We start from the raw sequence: 9211 nt of genomic DNA on the forward strand, positions 1-9211 counted from the left end.
GATAGATTAATTTGGTGAAGCAAATGCATTAAACAATCCCTCCATTGTTTCCTTGGTTACCACAGTCCAGGGGGCCTCTTCAGATTTCCTTGAGACTTGTTACGGTAGAATGAGGACAAACCACACACCAAAGACTGTCACACAAATAGAGAGAAAGAATCTTAAGGCAACACGGGTAGCACAATCCCATTCATTTTTTTCAGACAACAATATGTACGAGAGGAATACATTTTTTCTGTTCTTATTTTACCTCACATGAATAATAAAATAGCTGTCAGTCTGTTTTACACCTTCAGTGCACATCCATATTCACGACTCGAACTTATAACCCAACACCCACCATATCTACAGGGGAGGGAAGAGGGGTGGTGACATAAAAGTGCTGTGTCCTCCTGAGGAGAGGAATAACGGTCCAGTGAAAACCAGTACAATATATAGAATCTAGGTAACTACATTTATGATACAGGGTCACACAGGGCCTACAAATGTACCTTTCAGTAATGATAATGGCAATGGGCTTGCACAAATGTCAAGGGGGTGGGTTTTATCTTTTTGATTAGATGACTTGACTCTGATTGGTTGAGTGCTGTGAGTGAAGGCCACTCTCAGAACCCCTGGGGTGTATTCATATACCAGATTCTGTTGCAAAATGTTTTGCAACAGAAACTGTTACTCCAAATGGAAAACATTTTGCAACGAAAATGAGAGTTTCTATTGGACAAATTCAGGCAGGTCCCTGAACTGACATCTAGTCACAAAATGGTGCCAAGATGGTGGCTGGGCAGCTAATTGTGTTTGGTGTGTAATCACCAATGTCACCAACCAGCCTACGTTTGCTGCAGGCAATGTTGACTCTTTCTAGGCACACAGCTTGATTACATCGTTTCAACATCTGCCAACATCTTATGTTATATCTTTGGTAATCCTGGATACACCCCAGATCATCTCTTAGCATCACTGTGATGAAATACTCAATGCATTCTTGGAAGAAGAATGCAATTCTAAAGCTTCTTTATGGACGAAGAGGGAAACACAATTTGGAAAGAGGTACAGAAGCTGTGCAAAACAGCCACAAAACTACAATAAAACAGTATCAATACAGAGAGAATATATTACAGTACAGTCATGTTGAGACAGATATATACTGAGTTAACATGATTGAACAGATTTTTATATCATGATAGCAACATCTTAGTAAAAACAATAGAGAGAATTCCATGACTAAACCTTGATAAAGCACAACTAAAAGTACACTTGAAATGATATTGAATGTTTATCATACAATTCTAAATCAGACCTAAATTCAAATATTTACAGTAATTCATCTCACGTAGGGGATGTAAAAAGGATGACCTATCAGAACACCCTCAACAGGTGCAGAGGACATACTCTGGTCTAGAACACACACACTGTTCTGTCTGACCCTGACTAACTCCTTTAGGCCTTAGGCTAATGTGGGCTGTGTAGGAGGGTAGGTGCCAGATTACCTGGCTCCAATGTGGGCTGTGTAGGGAGAGGTAGGTGCCAGATTACCTGGCTCCAATGTGAGCTGTGCAGGAGAGGAAAGTGCAAGACTAGTTGTTCCATTGAGGCAGGAAGCTGAGAAGGAACTCTCCCACTCCCAGGAAGTAGACCACCTGTGCAATGCCAAAGAGCGGAGCAATGACCAGAGCACGGCAGTACGCCCCCTTCAGGAAAGCAGAGGGACCCTCTTGGTGCAGAATCTTCCTGTTAGACAAGAGGGTTGTGATATAGGGGTGTATCTATATTCTAGCCTAAAATGCCTTCTCCATTTATTTAATAGTACCAGTAGATGTTGTAATGTTCTCCCATCATATAACATGGATATAATCGATCAGAGAATGCCTGTCATCATGTTTCTTTCTTCATAGGTCTGCTGTTCACATTTTAGGGAAAGGTGGATTAGGTTGGTTGAACTCACAGACACCAAAACCAGGAGGGAAGCAGTGGAAGAGTTAGAGTGAGAAGGAGAGGTTACCTGATGCAGTCTGTCACTCCGCTGTAGGTGTCCTCCCGACTTCCCCGTGTCATGGTCTGAATTCTGGTCTTAATCACTGTAACACACATACTGTATCAATTGTCTTACAGGGCACACGGCAGGCAGAATACACACTCATACCTGTATACACACTTGACGGTCCTTACCATCCACTGGATTAACTGCCACAGCAGCTGTACTGCCAGCGATGCAGCCTGATGCAAAGGACACATAGAAGGGAACGGGGCCATCAGCCCCACGGCCACCCAGGCTGTTCAGATTGGCAAACAGGGGGAAGTAGATTATGGAGAATGGCACGTCCCTAAGAGAACAGAGGAATGGAACAACAAATATGTATCATCTTCATTTGTGTGTGTTCTTGCAAGATTGCCATTGTGTCTCTGTGCAGATGTACCTCAGCAGTGTGGCCCCCAGGCCCTTGTAGAGCCCTGCGATGCCCTGGCTCCTCAGCAGCTCCCGGGTGAGCTGCATGGCTGTATGGGTCCTCACCTCCACTGGGCCCCCAGGGGCCCCACCTGCAGCCTGGGGCATCAGCTTCCTCTGAGCCTCTACAAGTGTCATAACACACACAGCAACATCAGTATCATCAGTGTGACATCATCAACCAGGGACAGGGAAGCAGCAATGCCTCAGGAGAAGTTGGCAAACAAAAATAAATTTGGGGAGTCACAGGAACACAAGGAAGAGTCACAAATGTGTTCAAGCATTACAATAACTATTGGTACATTGACACAATAACAATGCTGGTTCTTACTAGTTCTAACGGATCAGATCTCTATGATCTGTTAGTGCTTGTTTGGCTGACAATACACTGGTTAGTCATAAAACATTGACTGGGAACAGGGGAACATACAACCTGCTCTCTCCTTCTTCTACCCATCTCTCACCTATCCGCCCCTGCATCCTGTAGCTGGATCTTTAGCATCTCCATGGGAGTGGTGATCGATGACCTGCATCAAGAGATGGAGAGACAAAGAGACAAAGAGATGGAGAGACAGTGTGACTTAGTTTCAGAAGAGTTCAAATACCCAGGCAGACACACTACTAGTGTGCATAACTACTGTTGAGCCACAAGGCTGTAGTAGAGAGCTGTCTGAGGCTGATGCCCCAGCTGAGCTCACCTGACATGTACCAGCACCACAACCCGCCAGCATCTCCCTCAGCAGGGTGAGCTTCTGACTGTGAGAGAGAAGAAATGTCATAATTATTTTGGTTCAATTACTTCTTTCTCTGGATGGTCTGGTGCTATCTCAGGGGTTTTACATGCATTAAACAAAACGCACACAACATAAATGCATCATGCTAACTCCCTGTTTCTATACCCGGTGGCGTTCAGCAGGTCAGCCACCAGGGGGAGACTCGTCGAGGCCGGGTGGGCATCCCGAACGAGATCCTGACAGACTAAGGTACAGAGTTTATGTCCCGCCTCATGAAAGAGTTGTGTGCCCTCATGCAGATCAAGCAGATCCGGACCTCCATTTTTCACCCGCAGACGGATGTGCTCGTCAAGCGCTTTAACAAAACGCTCAAACAGATGCTGCGGAAGGTCATCGAGCAGGACGGGAAGAACTGGGACCAGCTGCTACCCCACCTAATGTTCTCAATCCGAGAAATACCCCAATCCTCCACTGGGTTTTCCCCGTTTGAACTCCTCTACGGGAGGACGCCCCGTGGCCTACTGGACCTCGCCAAGGAGGTGTGGAAAGCCCAACCGACCCCCTTACGCAGCGTGGTAGAGCACGTGGAGACGATGCGGGAGCAGATGACAGCCATACGGCCAGTCGTGAGGGAACATATGGAGAAGGCCCAACGCGCCCAAGCCCAGGTCTACAATCGGGGAGCCCAGCCCCTGGGCTGCACGACCCTCATTGAACACCACCGGGGAACAGGGGCGGTGTGTTCAATAGGGCGATATGGGCGACGCACTGCCAAACGGGAAAAGGAAGGGATTTTTTTTCTAATCAATTATATCACGGCAACAGTAGTTATCAGTGTTGTAATCTAGACGTCTGATCTGCCACAGTGCCACTAAATGTCCAATCAGGCTAAAGTCGTGCTTCAAATGGCCCCCCCCCTTTTGGGGCGATTTCAGTCAGGTTGAAAATCGCCCAGAAGTCTGTCATAGACTCCCATGTAAAATCTATTTTTTTCAAATATCAGAGCTTTCAATACAATCTCTATGGGTTTCTGAGGGCTTGCACTTACGCGCTTTCGTCATACGTAACATATAACCATGAACGTAACTAAGAAAAGAGCGGGTAGCAGCGTCAATCAATTCACTACTTCTATCAAAATGGCTAGGCTTCAGTGCAACTCGATTGTGTCTTTGAAAAGAAGTTCCTTTTTGTCGGCGAACAAATGAAGATAAATTGGTAACGAAACAATTAGGACCTCCCAGACCAAATTTAATAATTCAACAGGTTTCTACTAAAGGGGGAAGTCCTACACCCGAGGATTTTCAAAAAAATTGGTACGAAACGAAAAACCTGGCTAGCAGGCTGCGATGTAGCTAATGCAGTCTTCTGCTACCCCCTGCTTACTCTTTCACCCTGAAGGCGGCACGGCAGACAGCACCGCTTGGACAGCGACTGGTGTGTAACGGACATGCACCATCTTTCAGGAAAGATTAAGAAACATGAGCTGTCAAAGACCCACATGGATAGCTGTTTGAGATTGTCTGCTTTGGGGAGAGTGAACATTCCCACTCAACTGGATGAGGGATACAGGCTAGCTGTCCGCCGCCACAACGATGAGGTTAGTGTTGATAATCACAAGTTTACTGGAGAACTGAAACTGACAAGGCTGACAAGATAGGACCCTTTTGTCCATTGTTATTGGATAGGAACAGAACTTATAACCAGCTCCTGACCTAAATAGATCTTAGCACAACATTTTACTCAACACATCATATTCCATATTCACTATAACAAATATATTTACTACGACATTAGCAAGAACCGCCACATCCTCAGCCGGCTAATCCAGTGTGTGAAGTTTTGCGGAGTGTTTGAGTTAGCTTTGCGAGGCAAAGATGAAACTGAGGGCTCCACCAACCCTGGTAAGCCAACACTTTTGAGATCAGTCAATAAATGCTTCTGGTATTGACTTATATGCTGCCCCTGTCTTCATGTTGTTGCTGGACATATCTTTTTTAAAATGTGTGTAGGTCACCTAAATCATCAGAAAAATTGCCCCCCCTGAGAATTTTTTCAGGAGCCGCCACTGCCGGGGAAACGTAAGAAAGAGGCCGTATTGAATTCCGGAGGCCCGACGGAAGGCCATGAAAGAAGTGGAGGCTATGCTGAGGATGGGGGTCGTTGAAGAGACCCACAGTGCATGGTGCAGCCCCATTGTGTTGGTGCCCAAACCGGACAGTAGCCTCCGCTTCTGTAATGATTTCCGGGGTATGAACGACATAAGCGTATTCGACGCCTACCCCATGCCGAGGGTGGACGAGCTAATCGACCGATTGGGAAAGGCCCAGTACATCAGCACCATTGACCTGACCAAAATATATTGGCAGGTACCATTGGCAGCCTCCTCCCGGGAGAAGACGGCGTTTCGACACCAGACGGTCTGTACCAGTACTGGGTGCTCCCGTTCGGTCTCCACGGAGACCCGCCCACATCCCAGCGACCGATGAACAGAGTGCTTCGACCCCACCAGCAGTACGCAGCGGCCTATCTGGATGATATTATCATCCACAGCCAAGGTTGGGAGGAGCACCTGACGCGCCTCCAAGCAAGCCGGGTTGACCGCAAATCCCAAGAAATGCAAGCTAGGGTTCCAGGAGGTGGAGTACCTGGGGTATTTGATCGGACGGGGGACGTCAAGCCCCAGGAGAGGAAGGTTCACGCGGTACGTGACTGGCCCGTTCCACGCACCAAGACACAGGTCAAGGCCTTCCTGGGACTGGCAGGATACTATAGCCGGTTTATCCCCAACTTTGCGGCTATAGCTTCCCCCCTCACCGATTTAACCAGGGCCCGCCTCCCGAAAACAGTGAAATGGACGGACGAGACAGAAGCAGCGTTCAGCCGTCTGAAGGAAGCGCTGTGCTCCCATCCGATTCTCGTAACGCCCGATTTCCAGGTGCCGATGGTGGTCCAGACGGATGCAGATGATACGGGACAAGGGGCCGTTCTGTCCCAGATACACGATGGGGAGGAGCACCCCATTATGTACATCAGCCGAAAGCTGATACCGAGAGAATAGAAATACTAAATTGTTGAGAAAGAGTGTCTGGCGGTGAAGTGGGTGCTAGACACTCTCAAGTATTACCTGTTAGGTACCCACTTCACCCTGGTCACGGACCATGCTCCCCTGGCCAGGGGTAAAGACACAAACGATCGGGTCACCAGGTGGTTCTTGTCCCTTCAACGCTTCTCTTTTTCTGTTGTACACAGGTCAGGGGCGAAGCATGGAAATGCGGATGCCCTACCGAGAAGGGAGACAGACGTTGCACTGAAGACCGTCCCTCCCGACATAGCTAAGGGAGGGGTGTTGCGTCACAGCAGGTCAGCCACCAGGGGGAGACTCGTCGAGGCCTGGTGACAGATGGAGTATACATCACGAGGCGGTGGCTCCATCTGCTGGACGTGCCAGGTCTCGACAGGCTCCCCAGACAGGACTAATTGTGGCTGATTGGGAGCTGGTGAGTAATTAAGGGCGGATTGCTCACCAGCTGTGCAAGGCCCATAAAGCTGCCAGAAGGGCAGCACATGAGAGAGGACTGGGGGGAAGGAAGGTAACTTCTATGGAGTTGGAGACAGTATCCTGGAGAGGGTCTCATGGGGGAGACCTAACCTTTTCTTTTGATTATTTTATTAATAAACATCCTTGAAACCGAGCTACTCATACTCTGTCCGTGTCTGATCTGTGTAAACGTTTTGACCCAACCCCCTGATCTGCCACAACACATAGGACAAGACTATAAACATGCATAAAACAATAAACATACCATTAGTGATACACATATAGAAACATTTAGAAACACACACACACATACTCACACAGTCTTAGAAACATGTTAATAATTCACCAGTTCGCTAGCACAGGTCACTCAATAATTTATCAGCCATGTTCTTGGTCGCCATGGAAGTGTTGAGGGACGCTAAAGATAGCCCAGGTATGTCATGCGGATAATGCTGCAGGGGCTTATGGGATTGGTCCTATCATCCATGCTGTATGTTTACAAAATATTTATACCTCTAATGCATTACCACTGGATCAAAGCACATAGTGAAGATATTATTAGCATCCTGAAGTGATATTTATTTCAAATCCAAACAAGAAGTTAGTTAAGTTGATATAGTATACACTACATCTTTCAAGTACATCAATTCAAGGAGATCAGAGTGGGCAAGAGGTTGATGTGCCAGTCAGTTATGACTGGTGTATGATAGTATTTGACAGGCAGGTGTTTGAAAGAGGCCTCTGAGCCCTACTCACCCATCCTTGGACAGGTGCTGTCTAAAGAAGTCATTGGCAGCTAGTTTGATGGCCTTCTCTGGAGTGACCAGAGTCAGGTTCACAGCAGCACCTAATGGTCAAATAAATAGAGAGACACAGAGTAATAAACAAAGAACATGCTCAAACCTGTGTGCACACACACACACACACACACACACACATTTACATTTACATTTTAGTCATTTAGCAGACGCTCTTATCCAGAGCGACTTACAGTTAAGCGCATACATTATTTTATCGAACCCACAACCCTGGCGTTGCAAACGCCATGACAGACTCTTTTGTCCTACCTCTGTACATGCCAAAGTATCCCTCTGATCGGATGGTCTTGATAAGGCAATCTGACCTGTGTAGTGAACACAGAAGATTACTGTGCAAAGACCTCAGAGAATCAACCAGAGGTAAGCAGATACTACAAGTGAATCGTTTGTTTTAGAATTTCTAAATGAGACTGGTTGAAAAATGTGTGTTGAACAGCATTGTACATACATGCTGGTGTAGAGACGGGAACCATTTTGCTGGTTCTGGAGACGGGTCTTGGCCAGGTCAATAGGAAATAACATGTCACACCAATCAGTCCAGCAATTCCCCCATTGATCAATTTGGCAGGTAAACTGAGAGGGAGAGAAAGAGAGAAGGGTGAGAAGGGGTGAAAAAGGTTAGAATGACCAATGAATAACAAAAGAGAATAACAAAATGGTGGAGGAATTAGTTCAAGATTCAACCTAAAACATCAATTAAAACATTTGATAAAAACCTCTCAGATTCTTCTGTTTCCATCTAAATGTCCTTATCCGCACTTACCTGATCTGCTTGTCAGCCATCTATCTGAGACACAGTTACTCTGGCAGTTCCTCTGTCTGTGTATCTCTAAATGTGATATTCACCTCCGTGTTTAAGGAAAACAGTGGATTGGTGGAAGATAGATGGAGAATAACTCGGTCAACCAGCCAATGTTCAGCCGTCAGTTTCAGTCAGTCAGTCAATCAGTTGGTCAGTCAGTCAGTCAATCAGTCAGTCCGTCCGTCAGTCAAATAATTGGCCAGCTGTGGAGGAGAACTGGAAAAGAACAGAGTACAAATCCATATCAGAACAGTAATCTGACCCTCAGTTAAAGCTTTGAGAAACATCTATGCATGGAAAGTACTTGGCTTATCCCTGGGCATAATAGCATTTACCTCAATGTTGTGTTGGCTGGCTACCTGAAATGAAGAGTGTTCATTCATCGAGCCATGTTTTCAGAAGAAGCAGATAGTACATCCACCCTCCTTCTGGACCAATCACATCAATCCTTCCCCTCCACCCCTCCCTCAACCCTAATTCTAACCTCCACTCCTTCTTCGATTTCCTCTACTCCTACTCCTCCCAAATCTCTCCTGATTTGTGTGTGTGTGTGTGTGTGTGTGTGTGTGTGTGTGTACATTGTATTTGAATGGAGCAAGAGAAAGCAGAGAAAGAGAGAGGGAGATGGGACATTCAATACTGTGATTAGAAATATGGGTGTATATCTGTTTGAGGTCTAGTCTGTCAGCTCACGGCACTCCTTCTCTCTTTGCAGGTTTGTAACAATATACCTTTGACCGAACATTTTGCTTTGTTGTCCTTATAAAAGGATCTACTGTGCTATGTGCTATGTGTGTGTGTGTGTGTGTGTGTGTAGGGAGGGGGGGGACAAAACCTTGGTATAGAATAGTACAGAAGAGGAGCAACAGGAGTGGT

General features: G+C 46.5%; 1 pseudogene; it reads right to left on the bottom strand.

Annotated features, from left to right (window-relative positions):
• Positions 1–1516: 1516 nt before the first annotated feature.
• On the bottom strand, positions 1517–8744 carry LOC121548242 (annotated as a pseudogene).
• Between the last annotated feature and the right edge of the window lie 467 nt (positions 8745–9211).

The sequence above is a fragment of the Coregonus clupeaformis genome, unplaced genomic scaffold, assembly GCF_020615455.1.
Source record: "Coregonus clupeaformis isolate EN_2021a unplaced genomic scaffold, ASM2061545v1 scaf2561, whole genome shotgun sequence".
NCBI lineage: Eukaryota > Metazoa > Chordata > Actinopteri > Salmoniformes > Salmonidae > Coregonus > Coregonus clupeaformis.